Genomic DNA, 14,809 nt, shown 5'->3' with positions numbered 1-14,809 from the left:
ACAATGGAAAGGCAAAGACACTACAATATTGTTTGCCAAAGAATTTGGAACTCATCATTTCGTCGTTATAAGAAGATCATTGTAATGCACACAATAAGCAAACAAAGAGTGCATGCCGCATACCAACAACCAATATAACAGAGCATGTTAGAATGAAACAACAGACTTACTACTGTCGAGTCCCATGCAAACCAACATGTTCAGGGAGTACAAAATTGGCATGAACAACATAGTAGCAGGCTATAAATTTTGTAACAACGACTGAGCAAGATGAAGTTATGATGGCTACATCTACAGAGCAGGGAATGTAAACCAAAAATAAAAGTTACGATGGCAAAAGCTAAAGAGGAGGGAATGTGAACCAACATGTGCCAAGTGCAATTACTTCAAATTGGCCGTGAACTAAATAATACTCCTGAACTTATAGTGAAGGGGATGCAAATCAAGATGTTTCGGGATATAAACTTGTAATGAGCAACACATAGAGGACAGTTAATGATGGAGCTTAGGATGGACCAGATACAGAATATAGTGGGATCACCTGCGAACTTGTATAAGAGGGAATGCAAACCAATATGTTCAGCTTTCCATATGTGAGCGTCATGCCAAGTCAGAGAAACAAGTCAATAATGCAGCTTTTGAAGAACAAGATGGCACGCAAAATTATTATCTAGTAGTATGACAAGTTTGTTTGTACTACAGGCTAGATAGCAGAGTGATAGCATGCCAAACTAAGTCCTTACTTTGTTAGCTTACAATGAACTAGATACAAAACAATGGCATCACCTGTAGTACAGGGAATGCAAGCCAACATGTTCATGGAGTAAAAAATTGGCACAAACAACATAGTAGCAGGCCATAATTTTTGTAACAACGACTGAGCAAGATAAAATTATGATGGCTAGATCTACAGAGCAGGAAATGTAAACCAAATATAGAAGTTACAATGCCAAAAGCTATAGAGCAGGGAATGCGAACCAACATGTGCAATTACTTAAAATTGGCCATGAACTAAATAATAGCAGGATGTTACTATAATACCTATAATTTTTGTAACAACGACTGAGCAAGATAGAAGTTATGATGGCTACATCTACAGAGCAGGGAATGCAAACCAAAATGTTCAATCGCTTAAAGGTAGCAATGAACTAGAAAATAGCAAGGTGTTACGGTCATAGCTAGGAATGAACTAAAATAGCTTCAGACAAACAAGCATCTGAACCCAGAACATGGCGCTAAAACAAGGGACTTACATTAGGAGAAGCACTCGTGGGAGTCACAACAGCATCTTCCCGGGGTTGATAGATCCGGTGATGAAGTACGCTACATGTGCTACTTGGGGTTGGAGAGACGGCCATTACACTTCATGGTTACTCATCTCATCTGCAAAAACGTAACGGCGCGTCGTTAGCACAAACAGGTTCCCCCAAGATTAAACAAGAACTTGCGGGCAAGCAATAGAAAAGCGACAAGTAGAAGAGTTTAGATCATGCAAGGCACCGGTGAAGCAGATCCGGTTCATGCACAGCGGTGTCGGTGAGCAAGATCCGATGCGGTGGACGACGGATCCGGCGAAGCGGCTCCGGTGGGGTGGACGATACCGCCATAGTTTTAAAAACCGGACCGGTGACCGAACCAGTGAGGTCGTCGGTTTAGGTTTTTACCGGTCGGACCACTGGTTCACCGGTTCACTGTCTGGTTTTTTAAATATAAGTCAATATATTTTTACATATAAATGCTACAATAACATAAATAATATGTATGGAAAAAGTTTCATACTTGTTATTTGACATAATAAATCACGTAATTATATAACAGAGTTGTCAACAACTGATCAACAATTTGCAAGTCCAAGACTGAAGCTTGCGGGCCGCGACCTAAGAGCATAGTTTTAAAACCTGAAACCGGGGCCTTGACGGAATAGAGCTAGTTGGACAACAACAAATATTGCTAGCTTGGATGCAGCATCGTCAAGCAGCAAGCTAGCTAAGCAACAGCCAAGTAATATCGTGTATTACTTCTATAAATGTCCCTAGACTACCCGGCCATCCAGAGGTCTGAAAGGGGCAAATGGATCAGCACCGTTCGTTCCACCTGCGCCAGTAATTTTGCTTCCCCGCTTTTCACCTCAACCGTTCAATACGGTAAATGTTTTTTCACCAGTTGCTTCAGGTTCTTGGTGCATGGCAACTGGGCCAGAGCGCGTGCGGGACCTTCAGGCAGAGATAGCGGAGGCAGCTCATTCCCGTCGGTCTTCTCCTATCCATGTGATGCACCGGTGAAAACCTAGCGCCCCAATCCCCCGTCTCGTCTCCTCCTCCAATCCCCTCGCCTCACGCCGCTCCTCCAATCCCCCGCGTCGTCCCTCGCCGCCTCGCCTCCTCGGCTCCTCCCCGAATCCACTCCTACTCTCCTCCTCCCCCAACCTGATGGCGGCAGCAGGTCGGCGAACGTGGTCAGTGGATGGAGGAGAATTTTGTGGAGGCGAGCAGCCGCAGATCGGATTTTTTCGCGGCCGTGGCGGCGCACATGGAGGAACAACGCCCGCTCCTCGTGCTTGCCGCGTAGGAGGTTGGGGAGGACCAGGAGAAGGCACGCGGGGTTGGCCTTGGCTGGCCTGGTTCGTCGCGCGCGCGGGGAGACCGGCGGCGGCTGCCAGGGCCCGTCGACGAGCGCTTCCGCAGGAGGAAAAGAAGAAGAGGAGGTGGCGCTGGGAGACCGGCTATGGCAACGGTCGGCGAGCTCCACCACGATCGACCACGAGCCGCCACCGCCGTCGGGCCTCTCCCCCTCAACCCACCCAGCGCTGGAGGTGGAGGAGCGGTCAAGGGTGGCGCTGGGACGGAGGAGGAGGAGCATGGATTTGGCGCCAACGAGCTTCTCCACGGTAAGGCCGTCTTCTTCCTCTCAATGCATCTTCCCTCTCCCTCTCTCACTTTCTCTCTTTGTCCACAGATCGGTCCATGCCTGAGATGGCGGGGGCACGGTATGTGTGATGGGGCTGCTCCGTGAAATCCATGGACGGCACCTCGCTGACGGGATCTGGCCCCATTTGGGAGGCTCGTGGGTGGCGGCGACAATGATGTTGTTGGAGAGGATGCGGGAGGAGGAGGGAGACGGAGCTGTGCTGGCCGCTCAGCGCCTCACCCCCACCCTCGTCGGCTCCCGACGCCAGTCCTACGCTGTGGAGACTACGAGCACGTCTGAGATGGAAAGGTGAGCTCTATCTCGTTTTGTTTCCATGGGATCTGCTGACCCGTAAGACGTCTGTTGAGGAAGGTGAGGCCTGAGCTCCTTTTTTGCTAACAGGCCAGAGGATTTCCATGGCTAGGAAGCTGGATAAAATCTCCAAGCTGAACTCCCCGGTTGTTTGATTTGATTTGATTTGAGGAGTGGAGTAGAACCACTCACCATTCCCAGGCCATCTCGCCCCCAAACTTTCGTTATTTGAAAACTCATTGATTTGTTTTGCTGAAAATATCAGTGCTCTTTGATGTGATGAGTAGCTTCGTATTCAACTATGCCCTTCGTATTCAACTATGCCTATTCTAATTTGGTTATTTTGTATTTACTGACAGACATGCCAAAGAGACACATGCGACTAAATGAGGTCACCGCCACGCCTGGCCGCGGGTGGTTGGATGATGGCGGCGGTCGCATAGCACGTGCCGAGCAATGGCAGTGAGCGTGCGTCAAGCATGTTGGTAAGGTCAATTAACCGCAGTGACCCTTTAAAAATCAAAATAGAAGTGCTACAACCCTGCGGTTAATTCAAACTTGAACTCAGCGTGTTTCCGTGGTGTTGGCTGTATTTACTGAGCAGCTTATACATAGTAAATTACTGCAATAATCCACATATCATTTATTTGCATTCCTTAAATAGCCTAATGTACTTGTTTGTTAATAAATGGTCAACATGCCTTCTAATGTATAGTTGAAGCACATCTAGAAACATATGTCATATATTCTCCCAACCTAATGTTTTTTCCCTTTGTGGAATGGTGTGCGTGTGTGTGGAAAAATGGCTTTCCAGTATTCTTGTTTTTGCGTTATCTCTTATAGGATAATTTATATTAGCATACATACCATAGGAAAGGGTCACAGGCTGTAACCATACCTAATCGGCAAGATGAGCACATAATTCACTTGTTTTCTTTGTTTGTTGTACATTAATTAGTTAGTAGTGAACATACTATTTCTGCACATAGCTGCTCTGAACTACGAATGATCATTTGTTGTGTATTCTACCCTTAGAGGATGCTAGCCTACCAGGATACTCTGAAGCAATGAATATTAGTGTTGCCTCTAAATTATCATAACATTCCCTGGATTTAGTGCTTATATGTAGTTTCATTTGGATGTTACTTTTTAGGTCTGCGTTACATTCTTTTTGAGCATTTTTTTTCATGAAAGATTTGTCACGAATCAGTGTGTTGCAGCCTTCATGATGATACCGTTGTATATGCCATATAGCTTTTCTTTTTTACTTTTGTCTCACAAATTTAGAAAAAAGAGTGTAACATTTTTAGAAACTCGATATACATAACCTGATTTGAGTTACCATTCAACCTCTAAGAGAGAAGGTACTGTAGAGTCTTGCGGCGTTTAAGCTTGAAAGAATATATGTAGCCGCCTTCTGTCATACCAAATAATCAGGGAACGTTTTCAAGAAAATCCTTAAACTAGAATTATTGTACAATGTTCCCATGTTGACCATTTCACGTGTCTTTGCAATATTGATAAGCATGATAATGCCTCAGATTTTGTCCTCAGGATTTATGATGATTTATTACTACCACCTAACCTATTTAAGAGATGCCTAATTTGGATTTCTTAAATAACAGTTTCAGAGATACTAAAACACTTTCATAGATGGCTATAAGCTTTGGTTTTGGGTGTCTCTGTTTCGACAAGGTTACCTGTGCCAGGATGAGCATTGGGTGTTCTGATCCATGGGCATGGTTGTTTCCCGTGTGGTTCTGGTTGAGGCCATGTGAGAAAGTTCTGTACTTATCACTTAAAGTACTTGATTGAAATTACTTGCCTTTGTGTCCTTTTGTTCCCTGTTTTGCTCACCAACCTGGACGCTGGAGCGGTGGAGGCTCACTGGAGGTGGATGGCCGGAAGGCCGGCATGCTTAGGAGGCGGGGGTCAGGCGGCGGCGGGGCTGCGGTTCGTTCAGGTTTGCTTCTTCCTCTAATCTCTCTTCTCTTCTCTATTTCTAGGTTGTTAGATCTAACATGTAGAATATATCATGAGACATCCAGGGAAGGCAGAGAAGAAGGAACGGATAAAGGATCCCAACGGCCTCGACTGAGGACGGAGCTCGCGAGGTGGGAGGGGACCTGCTCTAGCGCATCTCCTGTCTCCTTGATGGCGGATGGTTCTTGATGGCGGAGGATTTGGCCGGTGGGTGGTCGCTCAGCTTGGAGCCAAGAAGGTATGTACATCCTCGTAAAAAAGTTTGTGTCCAGTGGATGTCTGATACGTCTCCGACGTATCGATAATTTCTTATGTTCCATGCCACATTATTGATGTTATCTACATGTTTTATGCACACTTTATGTCATATTCGTGCATTTTCTGGAACTAACCTATTAACAAGATGCCGAAGTGCCAGTTCTCGTTTTCCGCTGTTTTTGGTTTCAGAAATCCTAGTAACGAAATATTCTCGGAATCGGACGAAATCAACGCCAAAGATCTTAGAATCCCCGGAAGCATCCGGAACACACCGGAGAGGTCGAGGGGGGCCACGAGCCCACCAAACTACAGGCCGGCGCGGCCGAGAGGGGGGCCGCGCCGCCCTATAGTCCGGCCCCCCGTCAGCCCTCCTCGCGCCGCCTCTTTGCCTATATAAAGCCCCCGGATCGAAAACCCCGAGGCGTTCGACGAAAACCACGTAAACCTTCCGCAGCCGCCGCCATCGCGAGGCCAAGATCCGGGGGACGAGGAGTCTCCGTTCCCGCACGCTGCCGGAACGGGGAAGTGCCCCCGGAAGGCTTCTCCATCGACACCGCTGCCATCTCCACCGCCATCTTCATCACCGCTGCTACTCCCATGAGGAGGGAGTAGTTCTCCATCGAGGCTCTGGGCTGTACCGGTAGCTATGTGGTTAATCTCTCTCCATGTACTTCAATACAATGATCTCATGAGCTGCTTTACATGATTGAGATTCATATGAGTTTTGTATCACAATTCATCTATGTGCTACTCTAGTGATGTTATTAAAGTAGTTCTATTCCTCCCGCACGTGTGTAAAGGTGACTAGTGTGTGCACCGTGTGGTTCTTGTCGTAGGCTATGATCATGATCTCTTGTAGATTGTGGAGTTAATTATCATTATGATGGTATTGATGTGATCTATCTGGTTATGTTGATCTATCTTACACTATAAGGTTACTTAAACATGAGCATTATTGTGGAGCTTGTTAACTCCGGCATTGAGGGTTCGTGTAATCCTACACAATGCGTTCATCATCCAACAAGAGTGTAGAGTATGCATTTATCTATTCTGTTATGTGATCAATGTTGAGAGTGTCCACTAGTGAAAGTGTAATCCCTAGGCCTTGTTCCTAAATACTGCTGCGTTACTACTGCTTGTTTATTGTTTCACCGTGTTACTACTGCTGCAATACTACCACCATCAACTACACGCCCGAAAGCTATTTTCTGGCACCGTTGCTACTGCTCATATATATTCATACCACCTGTATTTCACTATCTCTTCGCCGAACTAGTGCACCTATTAGGTGTGTTGGGGACACAAGAGACTTCTTGCTTTGTGGTTGCGGGGTTGCATGAGAGGGATATCTTTGACCTCTTCCTCCCCGAGTTCGATAAACCTTGGGTGATCCACTTAAGGGAAAACTTGCTCGCCGTTCTACAAACCTCTGCTCTTGGAGGCCCAACACCTGTCTACGGGAAAGGAGGGGGAACGTAGACATCAAGCACTTTTCCGGCGCCGTTGCTCGGGAGGAAAGGTAAAAGGCACTCATACTTCGGTTCCAGTGTAAAGTACTTTTCCGGCGCCATTGTGTTTGTGCTCGAAGCTATTTCCTTTAGATCCTGCAATTGCAACTTTTTGTTTCTTGTTTACACTAGTTAGGCATAATGGAAAACATCTGTGAGCTCTTTGTACTATTTCCTGAGTCAAGACATGAATGGTTTAATGCGAAAATTAAAAAACCCATGGAACATGTTAGCATGAATACTTTGAACACCATTGTTGCTAATGATATGGAAAATTCTAAGCTTGGGGAAGCTGGCTTTGATGAGCATGATATTTTTAGTCCCCAAGAATTGAGGAGAAAATTTTCTTTGATGATACTTTGCCTCCTATTTATGATGATTATAATGATAGTGGTCTTTTGGTGCCACCTACTATGGAGAGTAAATTTTGTTGTGATTATACTATGCCTCCTACACTTGATGAGAATAATAATGATAGCTACTTTGTTGAATTTGCTCCCACTACAACTAATAAAATTGATTATGCTTATGTGGGTAGTAATAATTTTATGCATGAGACTCATGATAAGAATGCTTTATGTGATAGTTATATTGTTGAGTTTGTTCATGTTGCTACTGAAAGTTATTATGAGAGAGGAAAATATGGTTGTAGAAATTTTCATGTTACTAAAACACCTCTCTATGTGCTGAAATTTTTCAAGCTACACTTGTTTTATCTTCCTATGATTGCTACTTTGCTCTTCATGAACTTGTTTCTTTACAAGATTCCTTTTCATAGGAAGCATGTTAGACTTAAATTTGTTTTGAATTTGCCTCTTGATGCTCTCTTTTGCTTCAAATACTATTTCTTGCGAGTGCATCATTAAAACTGCTGAGCCCATCTTAATGGCTATAAAGAAAAGAACTTCTTGGGAGATAACCCATGTGTTATTTTGCTACAGTACTTTGTTCTATATTTGTGTCTTGGAAGTTGTTTACTACTGTAGCAACCTCTCCTTATCTTAGTTTTGTGTTTTGTTGTGCCAAGTAAAGCCGTTGATAGAAAAGTAAGTACTAGATTTGGATTACTGCGCAGTTCCAGTTTTCTTTGCTGTCACGAATCTGGGTCCACCTCCCTGTAGGTAGCTCAGAAAATTAAGCCAATTTACGTGCATGATCCTCAGATATGTACGCAACTTTCATTCAATTTGAGCATTTTCATTTGAGCAAGTCTGGTGCCATTTTAAAATTCGTCAATACGAACTGTTCTGTTTTGACAGATTCTGCCTTTTATTTCGCATTGCCTCTTTTGCTATGTTGGATGAATTTCTTTGATCCATTAATGTCCAGTAGCATTATGCAATGTCCAGAAGTGTTAAGAATGATTGTGTCACCTCTGAATATGTTAATTTTTATTGTGCACTAACCCTCTAATGAGTTGTTTCGAGTTTGGTGTGGAGGAAGTTTTCAAGGGTCAAGAGAGGAGGATGATATACTATGATCAAGAAGAGTGAAAGCTCTAAGCTTGGGGATGCACCCGGTGGTTCACCCCTGCATATATCAAGAAGACTCAAGCGTCTAAGCTTGGGGATGCCCAAGGCATCCCCTTCTTCATCGACAACATTATCGGGTTCCTCCCCTGAAACTATATTTTTATTCCATCACATCTTATGTGCTTTTCTTGGAGCGTCAGTATGTTTCTTGTTTTTGTTTTTGTTGAATAAATTCTTGTGTGGGAGAGAGACACGCTCCGCTGGTTCGTATGAACACATGTGTTCTTAGCTTTTAATTTTCATGGCGAAGGTTGAAACTGCTTCGTTAATTGTTATATGGTTGGAATTGGAAAATGATACATGTAGTAATTGCTATAAATGTTTTGGGTAATGTGATACTTGGCAATTGTTGTGCTCATGATTAAGCTCTTGCATCATATGCTTTGCACCCATTAATGAAGAAATACATAGAGCATGCTAAAATTTGGTTTGCATATTTGGTTTCTCTAAGGTCTAGATAATTTCTAGTATTGAGTTTGAACAACAAGGAAGACGGTGTAGAGTCTTATAATGTTTTCAATATGTCTTTTATGTGAGTTTTGCTGCACCGGTTCATCCTTGTGTTTGTTTCAAATAAGCCTTGCTAGCCTAAACCTTGTATCGAGAGGGAATACTTCTCATGCATCCAAAATACCTGAGCCAAACAACACTATGCCATTTGTGTCCACCATACCTACCTACTACGTGGTATTTTCCGCCATTCCAAAGTAAATTGCTTGAGTGCTACCTTTAAAATTCCATCATTCACCTTTGCAATATATAGCTCATGGGACAAATAGCTTAAAAACTATTGTGGTATTGAATATGTACTTATGCACTTTATCTCTTATTAAGTTGCTTGTTGTGCGATAACCATGTTCACTTTGGGGACGCCATCAACTACTCTTTGTTGAATTTCATGTGAGTTGCTTGTGCATGTTCGTCTTGTCCGAAGTAAGAGCGATCTACCACCTTATGGTTAAGCATGCATATTGTTAGAGAAGAACATTGGGCCGCTAACTAAAGCCATGATCCATGGTGGAAGTTTCAGTTTTGGACATATATCCTCAATCTCAAATGAGAAAATTATTAATTGTTGTTACATGCTTATGCATAAAAGAGGAGTCCATTATCTCGTTGTCTATGTTGTCCCGGTATGGATGTCTAAGTTGAGAATAATCAATAGCGAGAAATCCAATGCGAGCTTTCTCCTTAGACCTTTGTACAGGCGGCATAGAGGTACCCCTTTGTGACACTTGGTTAAAACATGTGCATTGTGATGATCCGGTAGTCCAAGCTAATTAGGACAAGGTGCGGGCACTATTAGTATACTATGCATGAGGCTTGCAACTTGTAAGATATAATTTACATGATACATATGCTTTATTACTACCGTTGACAAAATTGTTTCATGTTTTCAAAATCAAAGCTCTAGCACAAATATAGCAATCGATGCTTTTCCTCTATGGAGGACCATTCTTTTACTTTCAATGTTGAGTCAGTTCACCTATCTCTCTCCACCTCAAGAAGCAAACACTTGTGTGAACTGTGCATTGATTCCTACATACTTGCTTATTGCACTTATTATATTACTCTATGTTGACAATATCCATGAGATATACATGTTACAAGTTGAAAGCAACCGCTGAAACTTAATCTTCTTTTGTGTTGCTTCAATATCTCTACTTTGAATTATTGCTTTATGAGTTAACTCTTATGCAAGACTTATTGATGCTTGTCTTGAAGTGCTATTCATGAAAAGTCTTTGCTATATGATTCACTTGTTTACTCATGTCATATACATTGTTTCGATCGCTGCATTCACTACATATGCTTTACAAATAGTATGATCAAGATTATGATGGCATGTCACTCCGAAATTATCCGTGTTATCGTTTTACTCGCTCGGGACGAGCGAGAACTAAGCTTGGGGATGCCGATACGTCTCCGACGTATCGATAATTTCTTATGTTCCATGCCACATTATTGATGTTATCTACATGTTTTATGCACACTTTATGTCATATTCGTGCATTTTCTCGGAACTAACCTATTAACAAGATGCCGAAGTGCCAGTTCTCGTTTTCTGCTGTTTTTGGTTTCAGAAATCCTAGTAACGAAATATTCTCGGAATCGGACGAAATCAACGCCAAAGATCTTAGAATCCCGGAAGCATCCAGAACACACCGGAGAGGTCGAGAGGGGGCCACAGGCCCACCAAACTACGGCCGGCGCGGCCGGAGGGGGGCCGCGCCGCCCTATAGTCCGGCCCCCCGTCGGCCCTCCTCGCGCCGCCTCTTCGCCTATATAAAGCCCCCGGATCGAAAACCCCGAGGCGTTCGACGAAAACCACGAAACCTTCCGAGCCGCCGCCATCGCGAGGCCAAGATCCGGGGACAGGAGTCTCCGTTCCGGCACGCTGCCGGAACGGGGAAGTGCCCCGGAAGGCTTCTCCATCGACACCGCTGCCATCTCCACCGCCATCTTCATCACCGCTGCTACTCCCATGAGGAGGGAGTAGTTCTCCATCGAGGCTCGGGGCTGTACCGGTAGCTATGTGGTTAATCTCTCTCCATGTACTTCAATACAATGATCTCATGAGCTGCTTTACATGATTGAGATTCATATGAGTTTTGTATCACAATTCATCTATGTGCTACTCTAGTGATGTTATTAAAGTAGTTCTATTCCTCCTGCACGTGTGTAAAGGTGACTAGTGTGTGCACCGTGTGGTTCTTGTCGTAGGCTATGATCATGATCTCTTGTAGATTGTGGGGTTAATTATCATTATGATGGTATTGATGTGATCTATCTGGTTATGTTGATCTATCTTGCACTATAAGGTTACTTAAACATGAGCATTATTGTGGAGCTTGTTAACTCCGGCATTGAGGGTTCGTGTAATCCTACACAATGCGTTCATCATCCAACAAGAGTGTAGAGTATGCATTTATCTATTCTGTTATGTGATCAATGTTGAGAGTGTCCACTAGTGAAAGTGTAATCCCTAGGCCTTGTTCCTAAATACTGCTGCGTTACTACTGCTTGTTTACTGTTTCACTGTGTTACTACTGCTGCAATACTACCACCATCAACTACACGCCCGAAAGCTATTTTCTGGCACCGTTGCTACTGCTCATATATATTCATACCACCTGTATTTCACTATCTCTTCGCCGAACTAGTGCACCTATTAGGTGTGTTGGGGACACAAGAGACTTCTTGCTTTGTGGTTGCAGGGTTGCATGAGAGGGATATCTTTGACCTCTTCCTCCCTGAGTTCGATAAACCTTGGGTGATCCACTTAAGGGAAAACTTGCTGCTGTTCTACAAACCTCTGCTCTTGGAGGCCCAACACTGTCTACAGGAAAGGAGGGGGAACGTAGACATCAATGTCTTCTGCATATACTTGTATTATATGGCTAAGGTTTTGAGAAATCTGTACCGGCAATATTGCAGGGTGTGCTGAGGTATTTAGAGTATTAGTCCCTAGAAATTTGTACTTCGAATGTTGCAGGGTGTGGTGCAGTTTTTAGAGTTACGATCCTCGGAATTTGTAGCTGCAATATTGCACGGGGTGGTGCAGTATTTTGAGTTTCAGTTTGAGTGTGTTCTAATCGATTTGCATCCTTATTGATGTATTGATGCATTGCAGGGTGCACTACGGGGCGATGGCGGGGCGGCGAGGCCATGCCCGAGAAAGATATGTCCACTGCCGTGCACACTCCGATCCCTGAGATTCAGGTAGATATGATATTTCCACGTAGGATTTGGATGTTTAGCAGATTCTCTAACAGCGAGCAACCACCATTGTGTTTGTGAACTGCAGGTATGCTCATCCTATTTCTTTCCCTTGCAGATTTCGCTATCTCCATATGCAAACAGGTTGAAATGAGAGTCTTGCGATTGAGCACAGACATTTTGAATTACCTGAGTGTTGTTGCAATTTTCTGCTATTTTATGATATACTGATTTCAGTACCAAAAATTTCAAGCTTGCAACAACATTAATGCTAATTAATGGTAACTTTTATAGGCTAAAACTTGCAGTCACTAATGATCACCTTCAACTTAGCAGATATTTGTATTTGTTCACAGAGAGAAGTTATGTGAATGATTTCAGTGTGCGTTCTCTTCCACAATAGAGTTTTCTCTAGCTCTTTAATAGCTTGTTTGCATTTTTTTTAGTTTCAGTAGGTAGTACAGAAATGATAAAATTTTATGCTTTTGAAAGTTTTTTTATTTCTAAATGGAAGTATGGAAGGAATCTGTAATATTTTTTTTGTCCTTCATGGAGGATGTGTCATTGTTTCATTTGTTATAGGACGAGGAAGAGGGCGGCATCAGGCAAAAATCAAGAAGGCAACATTTGAAATCCTTTGTGCCCTCCTCTCTGGTGGCTGGTGACTTTCTACCTTCGTCAGGTGTCCGGGATTCCTAGCATCCATGAACATTGCAGCCCATAGGTATCCTCGTGTATGCTCCCCAATCTATTTCCCTTTTTTTATTCCCCATGCTTTCTCGATTATTCGATGCACTTGGGCATCCGCACAACAGTCATAATTTGCACATTATATATGCTCACAACAGTCATTCAATATAGCTCTGCAAGCCAGCAAAAACGAACTGGATTACATGTATGAATATATTCTTTTATTTTCCCTAACCGCGATCAGTGACTTTCTGTAGCCATAGCTCATCATGTGTTAACATGTGACATTTAAACTAATCTTTTTTATGTTAGTGAAGTTTACCGCAAGTTTTACACCTCCTAGCTGTCAACAGTTCATGTTGCAGTCGTGTAGAAAGTGTCAAAATGGTTTGCCAATCCATACGCAATTATGTTTCAAACAAAGTTGTTAGGGAAGTATATTGTTTGGTCTTGTTTGCTAGCAAGACGGTCTTACTGCAATTATTCATTTTATATCTTGTGTTATTTGTTACTGTGTGTGCCTTTCCGAAGTAAAGGAAACAGTTGTGACAGTGCCATGTTCTACTAATGTTGCTTACATTTTATATTGACGTATTCATAGTAGGAAAACTTTCTCACCCTCTCCCTACACGATGTTGTCTCTCATTTCTTCTCATAAATTAATTTTTATTTGCATCTAGGGTTTCGATGTCCAGAAGATTCTTACACGGTCGCCATTGGCGTTCATGGTGCTCATGGATGATGCAAGTATGCCCGTCCTTGACACCTTTTTTCCCTTTTATTTTCCCATATGATATGTCATTGAATTAATTCCATCCGACATTTTGTGTCATTTGATGTCACTGTAGCCCTGCTCCTCGCCATGCCTAGGAGAGGGTGTTGACAAGTTGAGCCCTCAATTGTTGGATGTTACTACCAAAATTGATCCATGTAGGTAGAGCTCCTTTTTCCCTTCTTTGCTTCCCTCAGTTCTTCCCCAAATTGTATTTAGATTTGTTGTATTGGTGTTGTTTTGATTAATATCCGTTGTTTTTGAATAATACAGAGCACCACCTGCAGGAGTTTTCTTATATAATGACCCACAAGTACTTCTTAGGCAGTATGATCTATGAGCTGGATGGAAAATCTGATGTAAGAGTACTATCAATTTGCATACCTAATTATTTCCATGCATACTGCACTTTCTACCCCTAAATGTCTGACTGTTATTGAGAGGAATGGATAAGTAGTAGAGGGCCGATATGGGTGTTCTTGTTTAAATTTATCTTCAGTTCTTCACATGTATTGTTATATTTTCCTCTAAAAATGATTATATGTGTTTGGTCTAACTATTATGAAATTGCTTCCACGTATCAGATCTGTTGAGAAGTTGTGAGATTTCCAAGATGAGTGAAGACTTGGATAAATGGGATGTTTTAATTCTTTTTACTGAGAGAGATAGAGGCTAAGAATAGCACTGTTGCATATATTATTGTTTATATTCTGGTCTAAGAATAGCACATCTTCATTAACAATTCTCCATCTGCACATCTTCACTAAGCCATTTTGTCGATGAAGCTCAGCTAGACCAACATGTATCTTTAGTCAGGTGCCCAAATCAATAGCTGCATTTTTTATTTGCTAAATTTTGGTTTAAAGATGATGAGTTTCAGAATGTGGTTAGTTCGGAGTATTGTGCCACTGTTATTCTCTCTTTGTAGTTGAATAATTAGCAGGACTCCATAGACCCCTTCTTAGCTCTATATGCATTATTGTTCTTTAGTTTTAGCTGTGTTGATTATACCACTTTTGTTTTCTGTCCCATTGCAGCTAAATGATTAGCAAGACCGTTTGGACTGAATAATGTTCCACGTGAGATAAATAGCATAGTGGTGAGGATGTTATTTCCACTCAGTGAAA

At 42.7% G+C, this 14,809-nt stretch overlaps 1 long non-coding RNA gene across 2 annotated transcripts; it reads left to right on the top strand.

The window, feature by feature from the left end:
• Window positions 1-13,206: 13,206 nt before the first annotated feature.
• On the top strand, window positions 13,207-14,513 carry LOC124687451. Of its 2 annotated transcripts, XR_006998223.1 has the most exons (4): window positions 13,207-13,657; window positions 13,759-13,844; window positions 13,956-14,041; window positions 14,267-14,513. It is a non-coding gene; the product is annotated as an uncharacterized LOC124687451 (long non-coding RNA). The 2 variants fall into 2 exon arrangements; XR_006998222.1 differs by having other exon boundaries at window positions 13,956-14,513.
• The last annotated feature ends 296 nt before the right edge of the window (window positions 14,514-14,809 follow it).

Source organism: Lolium rigidum, chromosome 2 (genome assembly GCF_022539505.1).
Source record: "Lolium rigidum isolate FL_2022 chromosome 2, APGP_CSIRO_Lrig_0.1, whole genome shotgun sequence".
NCBI lineage: Eukaryota > Viridiplantae > Streptophyta > Magnoliopsida > Poales > Poaceae > Lolium > Lolium rigidum.
The sequence above is the reverse complement of the archived record's forward strand: the minus strand, read 5'-3'. Positions and strand labels throughout refer to the sequence as shown.